Source organism: Balaenoptera ricei, chromosome 1 (genome assembly GCF_028023285.1).
Source record: "Balaenoptera ricei isolate mBalRic1 chromosome 1, mBalRic1.hap2, whole genome shotgun sequence".
NCBI classification, from domain to species: Eukaryota; Metazoa; Chordata; class Mammalia; order Artiodactyla; family Balaenopteridae; genus Balaenoptera; species Balaenoptera ricei.
Window position 1 is genome coordinate 176,048,052 of NC_082639.1, and position 22,676 is coordinate 176,070,727.

General features: G+C 39.7%; 1 long non-coding RNA gene across 2 annotated transcripts in view; it reads left to right on the plus strand.

Moving 5' to 3' along the window:
* The window catches only part of LOC132376608 (uncharacterized), a 327,563-nt gene that overhangs the window by 224,492 nt on the left and 80,395 nt on the right, over positions 1-22,676 (plus strand). Inside the window, exon 4 of one of the 2 annotated variants that reach the window (XR_009506389.1) lies at positions 8,314-8,614. The exons of the other annotated variant lie outside the window; for it this stretch is intronic. This is a non-coding gene — a long non-coding RNA (uncharacterized LOC132376608). Of the gene's footprint in view, positions 1-8,313; positions 8,615-22,676 lie in introns of those variants that run through there. 2 annotated transcript variants of the gene reach the window in all.

Consider the following 22,676-nt stretch of genomic DNA (forward strand, 5'->3'; position numbering starts at 1 on the left):
ATGAGAATGGAAAATGAAAGAAAATAGAGTTGGTCATTTTATCCCCCTGGTTAAGTAGAATAAAAATACTGAGATGTAGCACTATCTGAAAAGAAATATTTTAACGAAATTTGGGAATTGCTTAATGATTTTCAGTATCAGTGCAACCCTTGCCCTTTGTTAGGTAGAAGAATAAACTATTTTAGAAACAAGACATTTGCATTTTTTACATGTCAGCAGCACCACAGATTAGCAGTAATATGGTTACCAAAGCACTAGGTGTGAGCACATATCTGCTTATGTTCCTTGCTTCTTTTCTTGGCTGGACAAATTAACCAACCAGCAGAGAAGCAACATATCGAATGCATGGGGGAATGCACAGGGAAACCCAGTTGTTAAATGTCTCAAAATGCGTATTTTAAAATGTTCATCAACTCACTTTGAAAAATGCTCTACCACCTAAACTCAATGTCAGTGAATGACAGCAAGTGTTCCAGATGGTGGCTTATGAATGTCTGTGGGAGACATGAAAGCAAATCAAACCGAAGAGAGAACTGTTTTTTAGTTGGGAGAGGGGGTGAAGGATAAATTTCAGGCAGAGGCAACATTTACGTTGAGTTTGAAAGGTAGATGGGAGGGACCTTTAGTGTTCATGCCCAAACCTTCAGTGTTTGGATTGGGCTCCAGAGACCTGACCAGACTAGAGGTAATTGACTAAATTTAAACACCATAATTAGGCTGAGAAAAATTCGAGAAGAATATACATTTTTTGGTTTGTCTTTCAGGTGACCTGAGGCACTATATATGCTTGGGTTTCCCTATTGATGTCAGTAACGTGTGTGTCTTTTTGTTTTCAACTGATAAGTGGAATAACCTGATAACACCCAAAGTTAAGAAGTTTCTCACATACTGGATATTTTTCTAAAAAATTCTGCACATATTTCTTTCCATCACATATATTTAGCACAATAGAGTGTTTTTCCATCTAAAAATATTATAGTGAATCCGTTTACTAAACAGTGTTAATTCATACACGTATGCTTTGGATAAATATGAATTTTTTAATGTATAGTTGGTTTGAAGTGGAGTAGATTTCTTTTAACCCACTCAGATATTGCTAGTAAAGCAATTAATATAAAGGAGCATAGATACAAATGGTAGGGAACAAATACAATCCCTACTCTAAGAGAAACATCTAATAATGTGTGAAGATACTTCAACTGATATCAGAGAGGTCGTGAACAACACTGGTTTTGTTTCATTCTTTGAGGGAAGGACTAAAGAGGGGAGAGAATAATGTCCTTTTTTTCCTACTTGGTTGTGAGACTGTCGTCAGCATTGTCTTTAATCCTGGGTAATCAACTTTTCTAGCAACAGGATAGAAGGAAGGAGGGTTTGTTAGTGATTTGAGCAATTTCCAAACTAGAACTGACTTAGTTTTTTCTGCTTCCTGACATATTGTCAAATCATTTTTATGAGCCCTTATGTGATTCATTGAGCCATTTGGAGAGGGTCAGAGGGCAAGGGTACCATTTACCAGAGCAGGTTTAAGCTGGAGAAGGCGAGGTCAGAGGGGAAGAGAAAGCCTCATTACTCTGGAAGGATTCTGGGGGCCGGCTCTGAGCCTGCCTGACTGTGTTAAGCTCACATGGGGTGTTTGTTAGCACAGAACGGCGAGCTGCAGGTGCTCTGTGCTCTACAGAGTCTTCAGAGATCAGCCTCAAAGGTTTCTGTTGCTATAAAGAGGATTAAAAGGATTTAAAAACATGGCTGGCCTGTCCAACTGCTAGCATATTTGCCAACATTTGCCAAGAGGGAGGAAAAAAGGGTAGGCTATATCAGCTACAAGTCCTGGTAGTTGGGGGAAACATACTTTTCAGGTTTCTTTTTTTCTTCTCTTTTTCTCCTTTTTTTTTTTTTTAAATAGCCTGAATGTAGAACTGTAGCACTTTCAACTGGAACTCATTAGAAATTCATGGAGCAGAAAATGTAAGGAGTTCTGGAAACAGGGACTTTGAAAGGCCAGAAGTGAGCTATAAATAAACTGCTGCTGATATTCTTTTTTTTTTTTCTGGTGGTTAAATACACTTACTACACCAGAAAGCTAACGTGAAGTGAACCAGGTGATTTTTGACCTGAAAACCCAGTTTACGCTGAGAAGCACGTTGACATTTATGGACTCACTTACCACATATAGATATCATAACAGCCATTACACATTCTCAAAAAGCACTTTTGCTCTCCTGTATGGGCTGCAGAAATTGACAGCCATCGCCTGCAGGTGAAAGCATGAAGACCACACATCTGGAATCCTTGTTAAGGCACCACTGTTCCTTCTTATTGTTAATGGTTTTTAACATCAAATTCCAATTTCTTTGCTTTCAGCTTAGCCCTGGTTCAATAATCTGCCTTTAGTGGTTCTGATTCCTCTATAGTGCTCATTGATTTTCAACAAGTTCCAGAGAAGAAGCAGAGAACTGAGTTAGCTGTGTGATCTTAGGTAAATCAAATAACCTCTCTGAGCTAGCTTCCTCATTGATCAAATGGAGATAATAATAAATTGCTCTATCCCCCTACTAAGTGTCAGCATTTTAAAAATAGGAATAAGGCTGAAACTAAAGAAAACTTGCTTACTTGTACTTATAGGTAAGCTGTGAAGACACACACACACACACATACACACAGCCAGATCTTCCATTCGCATTACACCAAGTCTCCAATATCTAGGGTAATACTGTAAAAATTTGCTTGTATAAGGGGAGTCGATTTTGGAGGACACCATAGAAACCTTTGATTTGAATATGTCATATCATGTAATGTTTGTTCTAGGAATTCCTAACCTGGGTCCATGGACACTGCAGACCCAAGGACTTAGAAGTCCACACCCCTAGAAACTGAATGCAGACATTTAGTGTGCAATACAAGCATTTTTCTGGAAAGACATTCCATAGCTTTTATCTGATTCTTTTTTTTTTTTAATTTATTCTACTTTTTGGCTGCATTGGGTCTTCATTGCTGCACACAGGCTTTCTCTAGTTGTGGCGAGCGGGTCTACTCTTCGTTATGGTGTGCGGGCTTCTCCTTGCAGTGGCTTCTCATTGCGGAGCACAGGCTCTAGGCACGCAGGCTTCAGTAGTTGTGGCGTGTGGACTCAGCAGTTGTGGCTCGCAGGCTCTAGAGCACAGGCTCAGTAGTTGTGGTGCACAGGCTTAGTTGCTCCACGGCATGTGGGATCATCCTGGACCAGAGCTCGAACCCGTGTCCCCTGCATTGGCAGGTGGGTTCTTAACCACTGCGCCACCAGGGAAGCCCCTTTTATCTGACTCGTGAGTGAGTCTGCAAGCCTTGAAATATTTAAGAACCAATATTCTGTAAGTTCTAGGACTGTAAGGCAGTAGGTGAAAACATAGGCTGTCTCTCCAAGGAAACAGGTAACTCCTGTCTCTTCAAAGAGATAGACAACTCTTGGTTTTTCTCACAGCTTTTCCTCTTAACCACACTTTCCTCCATCTCATCAGTTTTTGGTAATGCTCAATAAGTATTAGCTATTGTTTTAATATGTTGATATCATGTAGCATCTTGATAGGCAAGTGAGACATGGAAGGAGATTTTGCCCTTGATTAGCTTGCTCTTGAGTAAATTGAAGAGATCAGATACATTAATATGAAACCATCAGAAACAATGATGAGATTATATGGAAAGAACTCAAAAAAATGATACAGATCATTTCGCATGTATTGAGATTGAGGAGCAATCTGTGTAAGTTGACATAGGGACACTGGATGAAGAGAAGTTGGACAACCCATCAGGAGATTGAGGGGAGAAAGGAGTCAGCTTCAGGTTGAGAAGGATCCAGAGGTAAATTTAGCCAGACAGGTCAAAGCAAGATTGTGGAGAGTCCAGAATATGTGGAATTCAGATCTGACCTGGAGGTGATGGGAGCCATAAATGGCTTTGAGAAGGAAAATTACATGATGAAAACACTATTTTCAAAGCATTAATTTGGCATATGTGGGTGGGATGGAGTCGTGTGAAGAGGGACTGGAGTTGGAGAGCAAGCTGGGAGCCATGGCAATAATTGAGGTGTGAGGTGATGCGGACCCGCTCCAGGATGGGGTTGTTTGTGAAATGTGTTGGGGCAGGAGGTGAGCATTGTATCCACCTTAATTGCTTGTTTCCTACAATTTCTGCTTCTAATCACAGTTTGCCTTGGCTATTAAACCTTCCTGACTGAAATATTCATTCCCGTTTTCCAACAGAAGAAGGAAGGAGGGAAGGAAGGAAGGAGGGAGGGACGAAGGGAATTGTTGGAGCAGATGGGGGCTCTGGTGTGGGGACTGGATTTTAATGAACAAAGGTGGTCTCAAGGAAAGAAGGAGGAAGGGGTAGGGATGTTCATTTGAATTTATTCAATTTAGGAATAACTTCCTTGGAACTTCCCTGGTGGTCCAGTGCTTAAGACTCCGTGCTTTCACTGCAGGGGGCGTGGGTTCAATCCCTGGTAGGGGAACTAAGATCCCACATGCCACCTGGCCCAGCCAAAAAGAGAAAAAGTTAAAAGGAATAACTTCCTTAAGAAGAACCAACGTGAGTGCAGAATGAGTGATTCTGTTCTCCTACTGACACCAGAAAGGGCCATAAGATGCTGAGAAAGGCATTTGCGCTTCTAATTGAGTACCTGAAGAGATGGCTTTCAAACATTTTTGACCAACACTCCATGATAAAAAAAAAAAAAAAGTTCACATTACACCTGAACGTATACAAATATAAGCATAAACATAATTGAAATGCAAGTTATCTAGAACATTCCTACTCTTGTTACCTGTGATACACTCTGATACTTTTCTAATCTATGTATGTATGTTTGCATTTTCACAAAGGATCATTGTGACTCACTAATCAACCATGGGTTGCAACCTGCTCCTTACAAACCATAGGCCTCTAAGACCCTGGGACTCAGCACCAGGATCAGGAGATTCATGGATTCACAGGCATAAGGGAAACGAGTTCGTTGGCTTCTGCTTCCTACCCACCTGCCCCACCCAAGCCTTTCTTCTCTCTGGAGTTTCAAGAGCTGAGAATAAAGGGAGACAGCTGTTCCATTAAGTTTAGAACTCAGTTTCTGAAGCTGATTTCCGATTCAGCGGCTGTACCCAAACCCTCTGGCAGTGCCAGTCTACTCACTAGCTTGAGGGTTCTCACTTGGGAACATGAGGCCCACACACAAAGATCCATCAACCAGGTTCACTCCCTAATGAGACCAAACCCAGACACAGTGGCCACGATTGGTGCAGACATTTTAATGTCTTGGGCTGGTTCCTTATATTATCCTTGGCTCTAGTGGACCAAGGCACACACAGTAACATTCTTTACCTGCAGTTAGCTGGAATTTCAAACTAGGTGGAATTCTTTCCTACCTTTGAAACCACAAAATAAAATCAAAGAAATAGGATCTTTTGCAAACCATGGCTGTGCATTGATGCAGAGGGGGGAAAGGCAAGCCCATGGCCTCAGGTTGGAAATAACTTTTTAAACGTCTGATTTTGATCATGAGGCCAAATTATCTGGGCACACGGTGGTCATTAAAGCCTCCTGTCTAGAAGCCCCTCATGTGCGTATATGCATACCTGTGATTTAGCATTCTGGCTCAACGGCATGTAGAACATCAAAGCAGAGAAGAAAAAGTGAACGAAGGCAATGAAAATCAATCTGGTTTAAGGGAATTGGTTCTGGCTATGAACTAAGCTAGTTATCAATATCCTGGAAAGAAAAATGCAGAGTATCAATTCTAGGAGCCATAAATCAAAATAGTGGGTACAGTTATTCCCACTTATGTGCTCACCTGTTTTTTTTTTTTAAAAGGCAAAAGCTGTGAGGATAACTCTGGTGGGAATGAACTCTAGTATTTTTTCAGTGGTCATTCTTCCTTTAGGAACAGTGACCCGCTTGTAACCTGACCTTGACCATTTCCCTGGAAATTTAAGTTTATATTGGAGACAGTACTGAGTGTCTTGGTGGACCCCTGGTTTCCTTTACAGTCGGAGGATTGGGTGGATGTGTCGTCTGCTCAATTTCCAAGTAACTGCCCCCCCCCAGATGGTTCTAGAACTGTGGTACATTAATCCCCACAGGAGGAAGTCACTGGTTGAGTTTTGGAATTACGTGGAAAATTTTGTGTGTATGTATGGGCATGAATTTTCCTAGGAAGAGGGCCATACCTTTCATTGGTCTGCCAAAAAGATCTGTAAAAAGTTTACAAATCACTGCCCCAGAATATCACCAACACCTAGAGGTGACAAAGTAATAGGATCATCAGGCTGTGTCTTCAGGGACCACTCAAACCATGAATCAGAAAGTGAAAACACCAAAGGCAGTTGTGTGTGACCACATGGAAAGGGACTTCAGTCAGGGTAGAGTGCTGGGGTAGCCTGGGACATAGTTTGGGTTTCTGTGTAGGCCAACTTCCCTCTGCCCCATGACTATGCATGATATGGCAAGGAACTTATAATGTGAGGGACCTATTGTAAAGAAGGGACTATTAGGAGAAAGACGGTTTAAATCCACCTCTGTCACTGTGAAATCAGCTCAAAACTCACATTCAGCTGACAGCAGCCCGTAGCCATGAGATAATACCAGAGTTTTAGTATTGGAAGAAACTTGTGGACACCCAGGTGAATCTCCATTCAATATAGCAATCCTTCCAAACTGTTCACAGTCAGTGGCGCCCACTCTCCTACTTGACCCTCATCATTGTAGAACAGCATCCAAGGATTTTAGGACCTGGATCCTGGCTGTCCCTCCATTCTCTCCTGACACACCCTGCTTATCTTATGCCCTACTCTACTGGATGCTCTAATGGCTGTAGAATGTATCCTTGAAGCCTGAACATGCACTTTCCCAGATGCTTGGAGTGTTGGCTGCTGATGAATCTCAGATAAATTATTTTCCAGGAATCCTTCAGTCATAGAGTGCTGCCTTGCCTAGGTTACGCCCCCTGTCCTGGGGCAGCCCTCATCCACTGATCAAATCAATGCACCAGTACAAAGACCTGGACCATTTTAATCAATTTGGGATGACTCTGAAGGACCACCTCAGCTCTAGAGCCCCCTTCAAGATTGACCAAGGTCTCTGTGGTACCACTGCTTCTCAACTGAACATCCCTCTCTGCCCAATCCTGTTCCCTCACTCTCTTCCAGGTGATATTCCCAGAGCAGTGCTCAATGAACCTCCCGCTTACAAACCTCTGCCTCAGAGTCTGTTTCCCAGAGAACCAGACCTAAGACTCCCGGTGACTGAACTGTGTATAATTCCCTGGAAATCTCATATTCCTTCATACCTCCTCATTTTTTTTCCTTTGCCTGACTACCTTCCTTTCGTTAGACATCTAGGTAACGTCTAGACAACCTAGAGCTCACGATTTGTCTCAGACACTCTCTCATACAGAAAGTCTTTCTGGAGAACTATGTATGCTTCACTGGTGCTTGCATAGCACCCTGTTCCCCACTCTGTAATAGACGTTGACGTTGCTATATGATATTAAAGTCATCTGCCTCTTCAACTAGATTAGAGGCTACTAGCCCTCAGGGTTTGTGGCTAATTCATTGTATCTCATCCATATGACCTTGCTTGGAGGAGATACTCAGTAATTCTGTATTAATCTGATTTCTGAGAGTAGAGTCCAGATTCTGCATTTCCATCATACATTAAGGTCAGTAAAGACGCTTTGACTGGCCTACCAATTGCTGGTGGTTAAAAAGATGTGGTGCATTCAGGGAACGTTTGGGCTGTTCTAAACCAGGAGTTAAATCTTCTTGGAACCATAGGTCAAAGTTCCGTAAACCTATAAGAAACTACTGAGCCAGGTCCACTGAGCTTTGAGACAAAACCTAGAAATTTGATGAGTACCTACTGACGAAAGAAAACTAGCTGAAGAAGGAATGTTTGCATCTTGTGGAAATATGGGTCTCTGGAAGCAGCAAAATTTAATAACCATGTTCTGCAAGAGTCTCAGAAACCCTCATGTAAAGAATCCCTCAATGACCAGAAAACTGTCCTTGAAGACCTCAGAAGTTTCCACATGATGGCAATACCTAATAATACATGTTGTTCTCCTGATATTAAGGCATTTACCCCTGAATCCCTGAAGTCTACTGTGATATTTATCCTCCAAGATGGCCCCCAATGACTTTTCCTCCTCCCTTGTGCAGTGTCCTGCCACGTTAAAAAGTACTGATCTGTGTAAACAATAGAATATCATGGAGTGTGATGGAGAATGATTTCCAAGGCAAGGTCATAAAAGTCATTTCATTATGGCTTCTGCCTTCCCGACTCTAGGATAGCCTGTTTTGGAGGAAGCAAGCTGCCATGTTGTGAGGACACACAAACAGCCCTATATTGAGGTCCATCTGGCAAGAAACTGAGGCCTCCTGCTAACAGCCAACGCTGCTTGCCAGTCACGTGAGTGAGCTGTCTTGGAAGTGAATTCTTCAAATGCCGTGACCCTGGCCAACTTCTTGACTGACTCCTTTTGACAGACCCTTGGACAGACCACATCCATCCAGCTAAGCCACTCTTGAATTCCTAAGTTTTGAGCTAATTTGTTGCACAGCAATAGATAACTAACACATCTGTTGAATAAAACAAGTGAAACCTATCTCTGTCATATGCTTCAGATTCACATTGAAACAAAAATACAGGTCACCTAATGAAATGCCATATATTTTGTGAAGTGACTTAAAATAAATTATCTTGTTAACTTTTTATGGTAACTCTATTATGGAGGTATAATTAGCCTTATTTTTACATAGTAGAGAGCTGAGGCTCAGAGAAGTAAAGCAATTTAACCATGGTCTCACATCTAGAAAGGAAGTCAGAACTTTCACCCAGTTCTCACTGATCAGAAATCCCCTAACTATTGTACCTGCTAGTTTCAAAGGACAGAAGAAACCAAAAGAGCCATAACAGAAGGATGTGGTGTTCAGTGGTTGAGATAACACTAGATCTTTACCTTCCTGTACTGGTACAACTAATTATTTTATACCTTGACTAAAAATGTGACACAGCTGCATAATCTATTTTCTTTTATGTTTCATTTTATTTTTTCAGAATTCTTTTTTAGACAAAATATCAAGTGAAAAAATATTGATTCTAGTGAGGGAGTAGGCTTTGAGAAAGTCTGTGTGAAAACTATTAATTATATGTTTTATCTGGGTATTTAGACACAGGGATAATCTTCATCTCTTCACACGAACATTAAGTCACATTTAACAGCTCTTGCAGACATCTATATACCTGACTATAATACTGCATAAAAACAAATGAAATCCACATCAGGAGCTAGGCCGTGTTTTATTTTCACCACTGTACCCCAATGCCTAACTCCATAGATATGGTAGATAATGTTTGTAGACTATTATAGCATATCACAGGCTGCTTTATGAAACAGACTTTTACCTTTAAACCAAGGAAAAGACTGCCACTATAATATTTACCTATATATTTTCTGCTATATAGAAAGAAACACAAGAATCTGAAACATAATTCAAACATGAACACATTTCTTCATGGAGATTATTCAAATCTTATACAATAGAATAGAGAATGGTATCTGAAGTCTGAACCCTATTATCTTTAGTCACATTAAAGAAAAAGTTTAGGTAGAACAGTAAAGTATCACTCTTTTTTTTTTAACATCTTTATTGGAGTATAACTGCTTTACAATGTTGTGTTCGTTTCTGCTGTATAACAAAGTGAATCAGCTATATGGATACATATATCAACATATCCCCTTCCCTCTTGCGTCTCCCTCCCACCCTCTCTATCCCACCCCTCTAGGTGGTCACGAAGCACGAAGCTGATCTCCCTGTGCTATGCAGCTGCTTCCCACTAGCTATCTATTTTACATTTGGTAGTGTATATAGGTCAATGCTACTCTCTCACTTCGTCCCAGCTTACCTTCCCCCTCCCAGTGTCCTCAAGTCCATTCTCTGCATCTGTGTCTTTATTCCTGTCCTGCCCCTAGGTTCATCAGAACCATTTTTTTTTTGATTCCATATATATGTTAGCATACAGTATTTGTTTTTCTCTTTCTGACTTACTTCACTCTGTATGACAGACTCTAGGTCCATCCACCTCCCTACAAATAACTCAATTTCGTTTCTTTTTATGGCTGACTAATATTCCATTGTATATATGTGCCACATCTTCTTTATCCATTCATCTGTTGATGGACACTTAGGTTGCTTCCATGTCCTGGCTATTGCAAATAGTGCTGCAGTGAACATTGGATTACATGTGTCTTTCTGAATTACGGTTTTCTCTGGGTATATTCCCAGTAGTGGGATTGCTGGGTCATATGGTAGTTCTCTTTTTAGTTTTTTAAGGACCATACATACTGTTCTCCATAGTGGCTGTATCAATTTACCTTCCCACCAACAGTGCAAGAGGGTTCCCTTTTCTCCACACCCTCTCCAGTATTTATTGTTTGTAGATTTTTTGATGATGGCCATTCTGACTGGTGTGAGGTGATACCTCATTGTGGTTTTGATTTGCATTTCTCTAATGATTAGTGATGTTGAGCATCCTTTCATGTGTTTGTTGGCAATCTGTATATCTTCTTTAGAGAAATGTCTATTTAGGTCTTCCGCCCATTTTTGTTTTTTGGTTTTTTTTATAAATCTATTTAATTTTGGCTGTGTTGAGTCTTTGTTGCTGTGCACAGAATTTCTCTAGTTGCAGCGAGTGGGGGCTACTCTTCATTGCTACACGCGTGCTTCTCATTGCAGTGGCTTCTCTTGTTGCGGAGCATGGGCTCTAGGTGCACGGGCTTCATTAGCTGTGGCATGAGGGCTCAGTAGTTGTGGCATGCAGGCTTAGTAGCTCCGCGGCATGTGGGATCTTCCCAATGCGGGGCTTGAACCCGTGTCCCCTGCATTGGCAGGTGAATTCTTAACCACTGTGCCACCAGGGGAGCCCTTCCGCCCATTTTTGGATTGAGTTGTTTGTTTTTTTGATATTGAGCTGCATGAGCTGCTTGTATATTTTGGAGATTAATCCTTTGTCAGTTGCTTCATTTGCAAATATTTTCTCCCATTCTAAGGGTTGCCTTTTCCTCTTGTTTATGGTTTCCTTTGCTGTGCAAAAGCTTTTAAGTTACATTAGGTCCCATTTGTTTATTTTTGTTTTTATTTCCATTTCTCTAGGAGGTGGGTCAAAAAGGATCTTGCTGTGATTTATGTCATAGAGTGTTCTGCCTATGTTTTCCTCTAAGAGTTTGATAGTGTCTGGCCTTACATTTAGGTCTTTAATCCATTTTGAGTTTATTTTTGTGTATGGTGTTAGGGAGTGTTCTAATTTCATTCTTTTACATGTAGCTGTCCAGTTTTGCCAGCACCACTTATTGAAGAGGCTGTCTTTCCTCCATTGTATATTCTTGCCCCCCTTAATCAAAGATAAGGTGACCAATGTGCGTGGGTTACTGTCTTTGGGCTTTCTATCCTGTTCCATTGATCTATATTTTATAGTTCTGTTATTGTGCCAGTACCACACTGTCTTGATTATTGTAGCTTTGTAGTATAGTCTGAAGTCAGGGAGCCTGATTCCTCCAGCTCTGTTTTTCTTTCTCAAGATTGCTTTGGCTATTGAGGGTCTTTTGTGTTTCCATACAAATTGTGAAATTTTTTGTTCTAGTTCTGTGAAAATGCCATTGGTAGTTTGATAGGGATTGCATTGAATCTGTCCATTGCTTTGGGTAGTATAGTCATTTTCACAATGTTGATTCTTCCAGTCCGAGAACATGGTGTATCTCTCCATCTGTTTGTATCATCTTTAATTTTTTTCATCAGTGTCTTATAGTTTTCTGCATACAGGTCTTTTGTCTGCCTGGGTAGGTTTATTCCTAGGTATTTTATTCTTTTTTTTGCAATGGTAAACGGGAGTGTTTCCTTAATTTCTCTTTCAGATTTTTCATCATTAGTGTATAGGAATGCAAGAGATTTCTGTACATTAATTTTGTGTCCTGCTACTTTACCAAATTCATTGATTAGCTCTAGTAGTTTTCTGGTAGCATCTTTAGAATTCTCTATGTATAGTATCATGTCATCTGCAAACAGTGACAGTTTTACTTCCTCTTTTCCAATTTGTATTCCTTTTATTTCTTTTGTTCTCTGATTGCTGAGGCTAAAACTTCCAAAACTATGCTGAATAACAGTGGTGAGAGTGGGCAACCTTGTCTTGTTCCTGATCTTAGAGAAAATGGTTTCAGTTTTTCACCATTGAGAACGATGTTGGCTGTGGGTTTTTCATATATGACTTTTATTACGTTGAGGTAGGTTCCCTCTATGCCTACTTTCTGGAGAGTTTTTATCATAAATGGGTGTTGAATTTTGTCGAAAGCTTTTTCTGCATCTATTGAGATTATCATATGGGGTTTATCCTTCAATTTGTTAATATGGTGTATCAGATTGATTGATTTGCATATGTTGAAGAATCCTTGCATTCCTGGGATAAACCCCACTTGATCATGGTGTATGATCCTTTTAATGTGCTGTTGGATTCTGTTTGCTAGTATTTTGTTGAGGATTTTTGCATCTATGTTCATCAGTAATATTGGCCTGTAGTTTTCATTTTTTGTGATATCTTTGTCTGGTTTTGGTATCAGGGTGATGGTGGCCTCATAGAATGAGTTTGGAATTGTTCCTCCCGCTGCTATATTTTGGAAGAGTTTGAGAAGGATAGCTTTTAGCTGTTCTCTAAATGTTTGATAGAACTCGCCTGTGAAGCCATCTGGTCCTGGGCTTTTGTTTGTTGGAAGATTTTTAATCACAGTTTCAATTTCAGGGCTTGTGATTGGTCTGTTTATGTTTTCTATTTCTTCCTGGTTCAGTCTCAGGAAAGGCTGTGCTTTTCTAAGAATTTGTCCATTTCTTCTGGGTTGTCCATTTTATTGGCATATAGTTGCTTGTAGTAGTCTCTCATGATCCTTTGTATTTCTACAGTGTCAGTTGTTAATTCTCTTTTTTCATTTCCAAATGTGTTGATTTGAGTCTTCTCCGTTTTCTTCTTGATGTATCTGGCAAATGGTTTATCAATTTTGTTTATCTTCTCAAAGAACCAGCTTTTAGTTTTATTGATCTTTGCTATTATTTCCTTCATTTCTTTTGAATTTACTTCTGATCTGAACTTTATGATTTCTTTCCTTCTGCTAACTTTCGTTTTTTTTTTTTGTTCTTCTTTCTCTAATTGCTTTAGGTGTAAGGTTAGGTTGTTTATTTGAGATGTTTCTTGTTTCTTGAGGTAGGATTGTATTGCTATAAACTTCCCTCCTAGAACTGCTTTTGCTGCATCCCATAGGTTTTGGGTCATCGTGTTTTCATTGTCATTTGTTTCTAGGTATTTTTTTTATTTCCTCTTTGATTTCTTCAGTGAGCTCTTGGTTATTTAGTAGCGTATTGTCTAGCGTACATGTGATTGTATTTTTTACAGTTTTTTTTTTCCTGTAATTGATATCTAGTCTCATAGCCTTGTGGTCAGAAAAGATACTTGATACAATTTCAGTTTTCTTAAATTTACCAAGGCTTGATTTGTGACCCAAGATATGGTCTATCCTGGAGAATGTTCCATGAGCACTTGAGAAGAAAGTGTATTCTGTTGTTTTTGAATGGAATGTCCTATAAATATCAATTAAGTCCATCTTGTTTAATGTGTCATTTAAAGCTTCTGTTTCCATATTTATTTTCATTTTGGATGATCTGTCCATTGGTGAAAATAGGGTGTTAAAGTCCCCTAATATGTTTGTGTTACTGTCGATTTCCACTTTTATGGTTGTTAGCATTTGCCTTATATATTTAGGTCCTCCTATGTTGGGTGCATAAATATTTATAACTGTCATATCTTCTTCTTGGATTGATCCCTTGAACATTATATAGTGTCCTTCTTTGTCTCTTATACTAGTCTTTAAAGTCTATTTAGTCAGATATGAGAATTACTACTTCAGATTTCTTTTGATTTCCATTTGCATGGAATATCTTTTTCCATCCCCTCACTTTCAATCTGTATGTGTCCCTAGGTCTGAAGTTGGTCTCTTGTAGACAGCATATATATGGGTCTTGTTTTTGTATCCATTCAGCCAGTCTATGTGTTTTGTTTGGAGCATTTAATCCACTTACATTTAAGGTAATTATCAATATGTATGTTCCTATTATCATTTTCTTAATTGTTTTGAGTTTGTTTCTGTAACACTTTTCCTTCTCTTGTGTTTCCTGCCTAGAGAAGTTCCTTTAGCATTTGTTGTAAAGCTGATTTGGTGGTGCTGAATTATCTTAACTTTTGCTTGTCTGTAAAGGTTTCTATTTCTCCTTTGAATCTGAATGAGATCCTTGCTAGGTAGAGTAATCTTGGTTGTAGGTTTTTCCCTTTCATCACTTTAAATATGTCCTGCCACTCCCTTCTGGCCTGCAGAGTTTCTGCTGAAATATCTGCTGATAACCTTATGGGGATTCCCTTGTATGTTATTTGTTGCTTTTCCCTTGCTGCTTTTAATATCTTTTCTTTGTATTTAATTTTTGTAATTTGATTAATATGTGTGTTGGCATGTTTCTCCTTGGATTTATCCTGTATGGGACTCTCTGCACTTCCTGGACTTGATTGACTATTTCCTTTCCCATGTTAGGGAAGCTTTCAACTATAATCTCTCCAAATATTTTCTCAAATCCTTTCTTTTCTTCTTCTGGGACCCCTATAATTCGAATGTTTGTGCATTTAATGTTGTCCCAGAGGTCTGTGAGACTGTCCTCAATTCTTTTTTCTTTATTCTGCTCTGCAATAGTTATTTCCACTATTTTATCTTCCAGGTCACTTATCTGTTCTTCTGCCTCAGTTATTCTGCTATTGATTCCTTCTAGAGAATTTTTAATTTCATTTATTGTGCTGTCATTGTTTGTTTGCTCTTTAGTTCTTCTAGGTCCTTGTTAAACATTTCTTGTATTTTCCCCATTCTATTTCCAAGATTTTGGATCTTCTTTACTATCATTACTCTGAATTCTTTTTCAGGTAGACTGCCTATTTCCTCTTCATTTGTTTGGTGTGGTGGGTTTTTACCTTGCTCCTTCATCTGCTGCATATTTTTCTGTCTTCTCATTTTGTTTAACTTACTGTGTTTGGGGTCTCCTTTTCACAGGTTGCACGTTCATAGTTCCCATTGTTTTTGGTGTCTGCCCCCCAGTGGCTGAGGTTGGTTCAGTGGCTTGTGTAGGCTTCCTGGCAGAGGGGTCTGGTGCCTGTGTTCTGGTGGATGAGGCTGGATCTTGTCTTTCTGGTGTTCAGGGCCTTGTCTGGTGGTGTGTTTTGGGGTCTCTGTCAACTCAGTATGATTTTAGGCAGCCTATTTGCTAATGGGTGAGGTTGTGTTCCTGTCTTGCTATTTGTTTGGCATGAGGCATCCAGCACTGGAGCTTGCTGGCCCTTGGGTGGAGCTGGGTCTTAGCATTGAGACAGAGATCTCTGGGAGAGCTCTCACCAACTGATATTACATGGGGCCAGGAGGTCTCTGGTGGTCCAATGTCCTGAACTCGGCTCTCCCACCTCAGAGGCTCAGGCCTGACACCAGGCCAGAGCACCAAGACCCTGTCATCTACATGGCTCAGAAGAAAAGGGAGAAAAAAAGAAAGAAAATAATAATAATAATAAAATTGTTAAAATTGTTAAAATAAAATTTTTTTAATAATTAATAATAAATAAAAGAAGAGAGCAACCAAACCCATAAACAAATCCACCAATGATAACAAGTGCTAAACACCAAACTAAGGTAAACATAAAAATCAGAAACAAATCAGTCGCAGGCAGCAAATTCCAAGTCTACAGTTGCTCCCAAAGCCCACTGCCACAATTTTGGAATGATTCGTTGTCTAATCAGGTATTCCCCAGATGCAGCATACATCAAGTTTCTTGTGGGGATTTAATCTGCTGTTCCTGAGGCTACTGGGAGAAATTTCCCTTTCTCTTCTTTGCACAGCTCCTGGGGTGCAGCTTTGGTTTTGGTCCCTCCTCCATGTGTAGGTCACCCTCAGGCATCTGTTGCCCACCCAGACAGGAGGGGGTTAAAGCAGCGGCTGATTAGGGGGCTCTTGCTCACTCAGGCCGGTGGGAGGGAGGGAGTGGTACAGTAGTTATAATTCGAATGCAGGGCGAGCCTGCGGTGGCAGAGGTCAGCGTGACATTGCAACAGCCTGGGGTGCACCATGTGTTCTCCCAGGGAAGCTGTCCCTGGATCACGGGACCCTGGCAGTGGCGGGCTGCACAGGCTCCTGGGACAGTGAGGAGTGTGGATAGTGACCTGTGCTTGCACACAGGATTCTTGGTGGCTGCAGCAACAACGTTAGCATTTTATGCCCGTCTCTGGGGTCTCTGCTGATAGCCACAGCTCACGCCCGTCTCTGAAGTTCGTTTAGGTGGTGTTCTGAATCCCCTCTCCTCGTGCACCCGGAAACAATGGTCTCTTGCCTCTTTAGCAGGTCCAGACTTTTTCCCGGACTCCCTCCCGGCTAGCCGTGGCACACTAGCCCCCTTCAGGGTGTGTTCACACAGCTAACCCCAGTCCTCTCCCTGGGATTTGACCTCCGAAGCCCGAGCCTCAGCTCCCAGCCCCCGCCCGCCCCGGCGGGTGAGCAGACAAGCCTCTCGGGCTGGTGAGTGCTGCTCGGCGCCGATCCTCCGTGCTGGAATCTCTCTGCTTTGCCCTCCGCACCCCTGTGGCTGCGCTCTCCTCCGTGGCTCCAAAGCTTCCCCCCCTGCCCACCCCCATATCCACCAGTGAAGGGGCTTCCTAGTGTGTGGAAACTTTTCCTCCTTCACAGCTCCCTCCCAGAGGTGCAGGTCCCATCCCTATTCTTCTGTCTCTTTTTTTTCTTTTATCTTTTGCCCTACCCAGGTACATGGGGATTTTCTTGCCTTTTGGGAAGTGTGAGGTCTTCTGCCAGCTTTCAGTAGGTGTTCTGTAGGAGTTGTCCCACATATACATGTATTTTTGATGTATTTGTGGGGAGGAAGGTGATCTCCACCTCTTACTCCTCTGCCATTTTGAAGGTCCCCCTCACTCTTTCTTTTTATGCCATGGCTACATGGCATTTTTTTTTTTTTTTTTTTTTTAACCTCATACTGGATAAACTTACTTGCTTTTCTCTATTCTCTGTTAACCTTAAGCTGTCCCGGGTAGGAGTATCATTTTGGTTAAGATAAATATTTCATGAGAAGCATGTAGCAAGTAGCATCTAAACAAGTTAAGTTACGTTCCCCATAAAAATTATGCCTGTTTGCTGTGTGAACACTTGTTAGTTACATAGTTATAAATACAAGCTTCTTCAATATTTTCTATTAGTTAAGGTAGAGAAATGAGCGGATTTTAGATTGCATGTTTAAGTGTTTCAATAATTCTAATTACTCTTCCATTCTTTTCCACTATATAGTCTGTCATATGTCAAATTCTGTTTGGAAGACAGGGATTTTTCTGTTGAGAAGAAAATAAAACAGATTTCTTTAGTTTAATGTGTCATTTCAAATAACTAATAATGGTATCACTGTATGTGATAATGATGACATGATTCTACTCTCTTTGAGGAATTTCAGTTCATACAATTTCCTGCAAAACCAGGACCTACTAAGAGGATCCCATTCACTGAAAAATAAGTAAACAGGAAATTTCAACAAAACAACCAGTGTTTAATGCTTAAGCAGATTAATAGGAAGACAATAAGGCAGTTCTGTGCTAATGATTGCTTGATTTCTGGGCTTTCAGGAAAAAAAAAAAAATCTGCCCATTAGTTTTTTATGTAGTTAGATAGAGAGTCTGAAGAAGTCACTTTGCCCAACTTAGATCACTTAATCTTCCATGATGAAGAGGAAAACTTGGAGCCAACTGCCCTTGTTAAAATTCTGGCTCTGCCACTTACTAGCAGTTATGATTTCCAGTGAGTTGCTTAACTTCTCTGTGTCTGAGTCCTTGTCAGTAAAATGAGGTTAGTTATCATATTTACCTCCAAAGACCTATGATAAGAATTGAGAAAGTTGATGCATGCAAAATACTTAGACTAGAACCTGACACATAGTAAGAGCTCAGTAAAATGTAGCTGCCATTCATTCATTCCACAATAATGTTATTGTTATTGTTGTTTAACAATTCTAATACAATGTCTGTAACTCAGGGATCTCTTTCACAGAAGGTATCTTCTTTCACTAAATATGGTCACATAAGGGTTTCAAATTGCCATAGGGGGTTCCTATAGCAAATGGAAGAATTCGAATGGATTCCCATAGAATCCGTCAAGAGGTCATGGGAAAAATTTTCCCAGCCCCATGCAGTTGATAAAAGCTTATTTCTTTTCTTCTCTGCAGCATCTGCTACTTATGACTAGATAGCATTCACAAGTGTTAGGAAAGAAACTCTTTCTGTATTGCAGGAGCTAAGAGGTGGAGGAGGGGTAGTTTTGCCCACTCCTTCCATATGGTGGAAACTTTTTTCTTTTGTTTTCCTTTTTTTTTCCAACTATGAATCACAACTAATTTATTTATTTATTTTTTAATTTTTATTTTATATTGGAGTATAGTTGATTAACAATGTTGTTAGTTTCAGGTGTACAGCAAAGTGATTCTGTTATACATATATGTGTGTCTATTCTTTTTCAAATTCTTTTCCCATTTTGGTTATTAAAGAATACTGAGCAGAGTTCTCTGTACTATACTGTAGGACCTTGTTGGTTATTTATTTTAAATATAGCAGTGTATACCTGTCAATTCCAAACTCCCAGGCTATCACTTCCCCTCACCCTACCCCCTTGGTAACCATAAGTTTGTTCTTTATATGGTGGACCGTTTACTAATGTAACACTCTTAACCTCTCTCTACCTTAGCTCACTTAAATGTGGAATGGTTGTATTTGTAGAGTGAAATAGACATGCATTATTTTGCATGTCTTTACATTACACTCGATATTTCAAATCTTCTGTAATCTCATTGCCTCATTAGCAGGCCAGTTTCACTTAATAAGTGGGTAGCAGGACGTCCAAGTCGAAGGATCCACAGTAGGATTGTTTTATTTCAGAGATGGAAAAATAACAGAGGCCAAGGCCCATAGACTTCCTCAAGACCAAAAAACATGCCTTAGTAATGCATTAAAGTCATGTTTCTTGGCTTCTTATTTTAAGCATACTCTCCAAATGACAGATTATTTTGTTCATTTATATGAGAAAAAACCCTTCAAACATTCATGCAATGTATTCTCTACAGGCCTCTTTTCATATCTATGAAGTAGGGATATTCATAGGGGATATGAAATCAAAAGAGATGATCTATATGAAGTGCTTAGCAGTTAGCAGTAGGTAGAAAATGCCCAGTTAATGTTTGTCACTATTATTATTATTATCATAATTATTAAAAACATGCCAGAGAAAAATGCCATATGCAAAGGAAAATTGCTACCAAAGAACATAGAAGCTCCAGAGACCAGAAAACTGTTGGGTTTACTGGTCTATTATGTGCATGACTGGCGGTATCAGGAAATGGAGCTGTAATCTGAAACTGAAGCTTGTTCAAAGTCTTTTAAAATGTTAAATTTCATCTTATAGACAAGGGGAAGTTGCTGACATTTTGATATTAAATGTGAGGATTTGATTTTAGAAAGATAATTCTGGCAATAGGATGGACTTTATACTGAAAGTGTAATTGTCTGGAGGCTCTGGGTAGGCACGTCCAAAAGATCAGAGATCTAATTCTTTTTTTTTTTTTTTTAATTTATTTATTTTATTTATTTACTTTTGGTTGCATTGCGTCTTCGTTGCTGTGTGCGGGCTTTCTCTAGTTGCGGCGAGCGAGGGCTGCTCTTTGTTGCGGTGCACAGGCTTCTCATTGCAGTGGCTTCTCTTGTTGCAGAGCATAGGCTGTAGTCACGCGGGCTTCAGTAGTTGTGACTTGCGGACTCTAGAGCGCAGTCTCAGTAGTTGTGGCTCTTGGGCTTAGTTGCTCCGTGGCATGTGGGATCTTCCCAGACCAGGAATCAAACCCATGTCCCCTGCATTGGCAGGTGGATTCTTAACCACTGTGCCACCAGGGAAGCCCCAGAGATCTAATTCTAATTAACAAGATACAGTAGAGAAAGGTCTTGGATTCTTCATGTTAAGAACTGGTCATCTGGGACTTCCCTGGTGGTCCAGTGGTAAAGGATCTGCCTTCCAATGCAGGGGATGCGGGTTTGATCCCTGATTGGGGAACTAAGATCCCACATGCTGCAGGGCAACTAAGCCCAAACGCCACAACTACTGAGCCCACGTGCCTCAAGTAGAGAGCCGGCATGCTGCAAACTACAGAGCCCACACACTCTGGAGTCCACATACCACAACTACAGAGCCCATGTGCCCTGGAGCCCTGCGTGCCACAACTAGCAAGAAGCCTGAGCAGATTGTGTGCCATAATGAAAAGATCCTGCATGTCTCAGCAAAGATCCCATGTGCTGCAACTAAGATCCAATGCAGCCAAAAAAAAAGTAAGGAAAATAAATAGATATTAAAAAAAAAAAAAGAACTGGTCATTTAAGTCTTAACAAAGCTTATTTAAAAAAATACAAGCTAATATGGTATGTCTCATCCAATTTCCTAAAATGCTTTAAAAGTGTAAATATACTTTACGAGATCATATAACTGATTAAATTATGAAGTGATTAAATGTTACTCAAAAGAAACATTTTGGATGCTTATAATCAATATATTTTTTAAATTTTTTATATGATTTCTTATTCAAGTATAGTTGATTTACAATGTTTTATTAGTTTTAGGTATACAGCAAAGTGATCCAGTTATACATGCATATATATATATTAATATATATCTATTCTTTTTCAGAGTCTTTTCCATTATAGGTTATTATAAGATATTAAATATAGTTCCCTGTGCTATATAGTAGGACCTTTTTGTTTACCTATTTTATATATATTGGTGTGTATCTATTAATCCCAAACTCCTAATTTATCCCACCCCCACCTTTCCCTTTTGGTAACCATAGGTTTTCTTTCTCTGTCTGTGAGTCTATGTCTGTTTTGTAAATAAATTCATTTGCATCACTCTTTTAGATTCCACATATAAGTGATATCATATATTTGTCTTTCCCTGTCTGAGTTACTTCACTTAGTATGATAATCACTAGGTCCATCCATGTTGCTGCAAATGGCATTATTTCATTCTTTTTTATGGCTGAATGGTATTCCATTGTGTATATATACTGCACCTTCTTTATCCATTCATCTGTCCGTAGACATTTGGTTGCTTCCATGTCTTGGCTATTGTAAATAGTGATTCTGTGAACATTGGGGTGCATGTATCTTTTCAAATTAAGAGTTTTGTCTTTTCCAGATACATGCCTAGGAGTGGGATTGCTAGATCATATGGAAACTCTATTTTTAGATTTTTAAGGAACCTCCACAGTTTCCTTAGTTTTTTCCATAGTTGCTGCACCAATTTACATTCCCACTAACAGTGTAGGAGGGTTCGCTTTTTTCCACACCCTCCCTAGCATTTACTATTTGTAGACTTCTTGATGATGACCATTCTGACCAGAGTGAGGTGATATCTCATTGTAGTTTTGATTTGCATTTCTCTAATAATTAGTGATGTTGAACATCTTTTCATGTACCTGTTGGTCATCTGTATGTCTGCTTTGAAGAAATGTCTATTTAGGGCTTCTGCCCATTTTTTGATTGGGTTGTTTGTTTTTTTGATATTGAGTTCTATGAGCTGTTTGTATATTTTGGAAATTAATCCCTTGTTGGTCACATCATTTGCAAATATTTTCTCCCATTCCATATGTTGTCTTTTCATTTGTTGATGGTGTCCTTTGCTGTGCAGAAGCTTTTAAGTTTAATCAGGGATTTATCCCAGGGATGCAAGGATTTTTCAGTATTCACAAATCAATCACTGTGACACACCACATTAACAAATTGAAGAATAAAAACCATATGATCATCTCAATAGATGCAGAAAAAGCTTTTGATAAAATTCAATATCAGTTTATGATAAAAACTCCCTAGAAAGTGGGCATAGAGGGAGCATACCTCAACATAATAAAGACCATATATGACAAACCCACAGCTAACATCATACTCAATGGTGAAAAGCTGAAAGCCTTCCCTCTAAGATCAGGGACAAGATAAGGATGCCCACTCTCATGACTTCTTTTCAACATAGTTTTATAAGTCCTAACCACAGTAATCAGAGAAGAAGAGTAAATAAAAGGAATCCAAGTTGGAAAGGAAGAAGAAAAACTGTCACTGTTTGCAGATGACAGGATACTATACATAGAAAATCCTAAAGATGCCACCAGAAAACTACTAGAGCTCATCAATTAATTCGGTAAAGTTGCAGATACGAAATTATTCTACAGAAAACTGTTGCATTTCTATACACTAACAATGAAATATCAGAAAGAGAAATTAAGGGGACAATCCCATTTACCACCACATCAAAAAGAATAAAATACCTAAGAATAAACCCACCTAAGGAAGCAAAAAGCCTGTACTCTGAAAATTGTAAGATGCCAATTAAAGAAATTGAAGACAACACAAAAATATGGTAAGATACACCGTGTTCTTGGATTGGAAGAATCAATATTGTGAAAATGACCATACTACCCAAGGTAATCTACAGATTCAATGCAATCCTTGT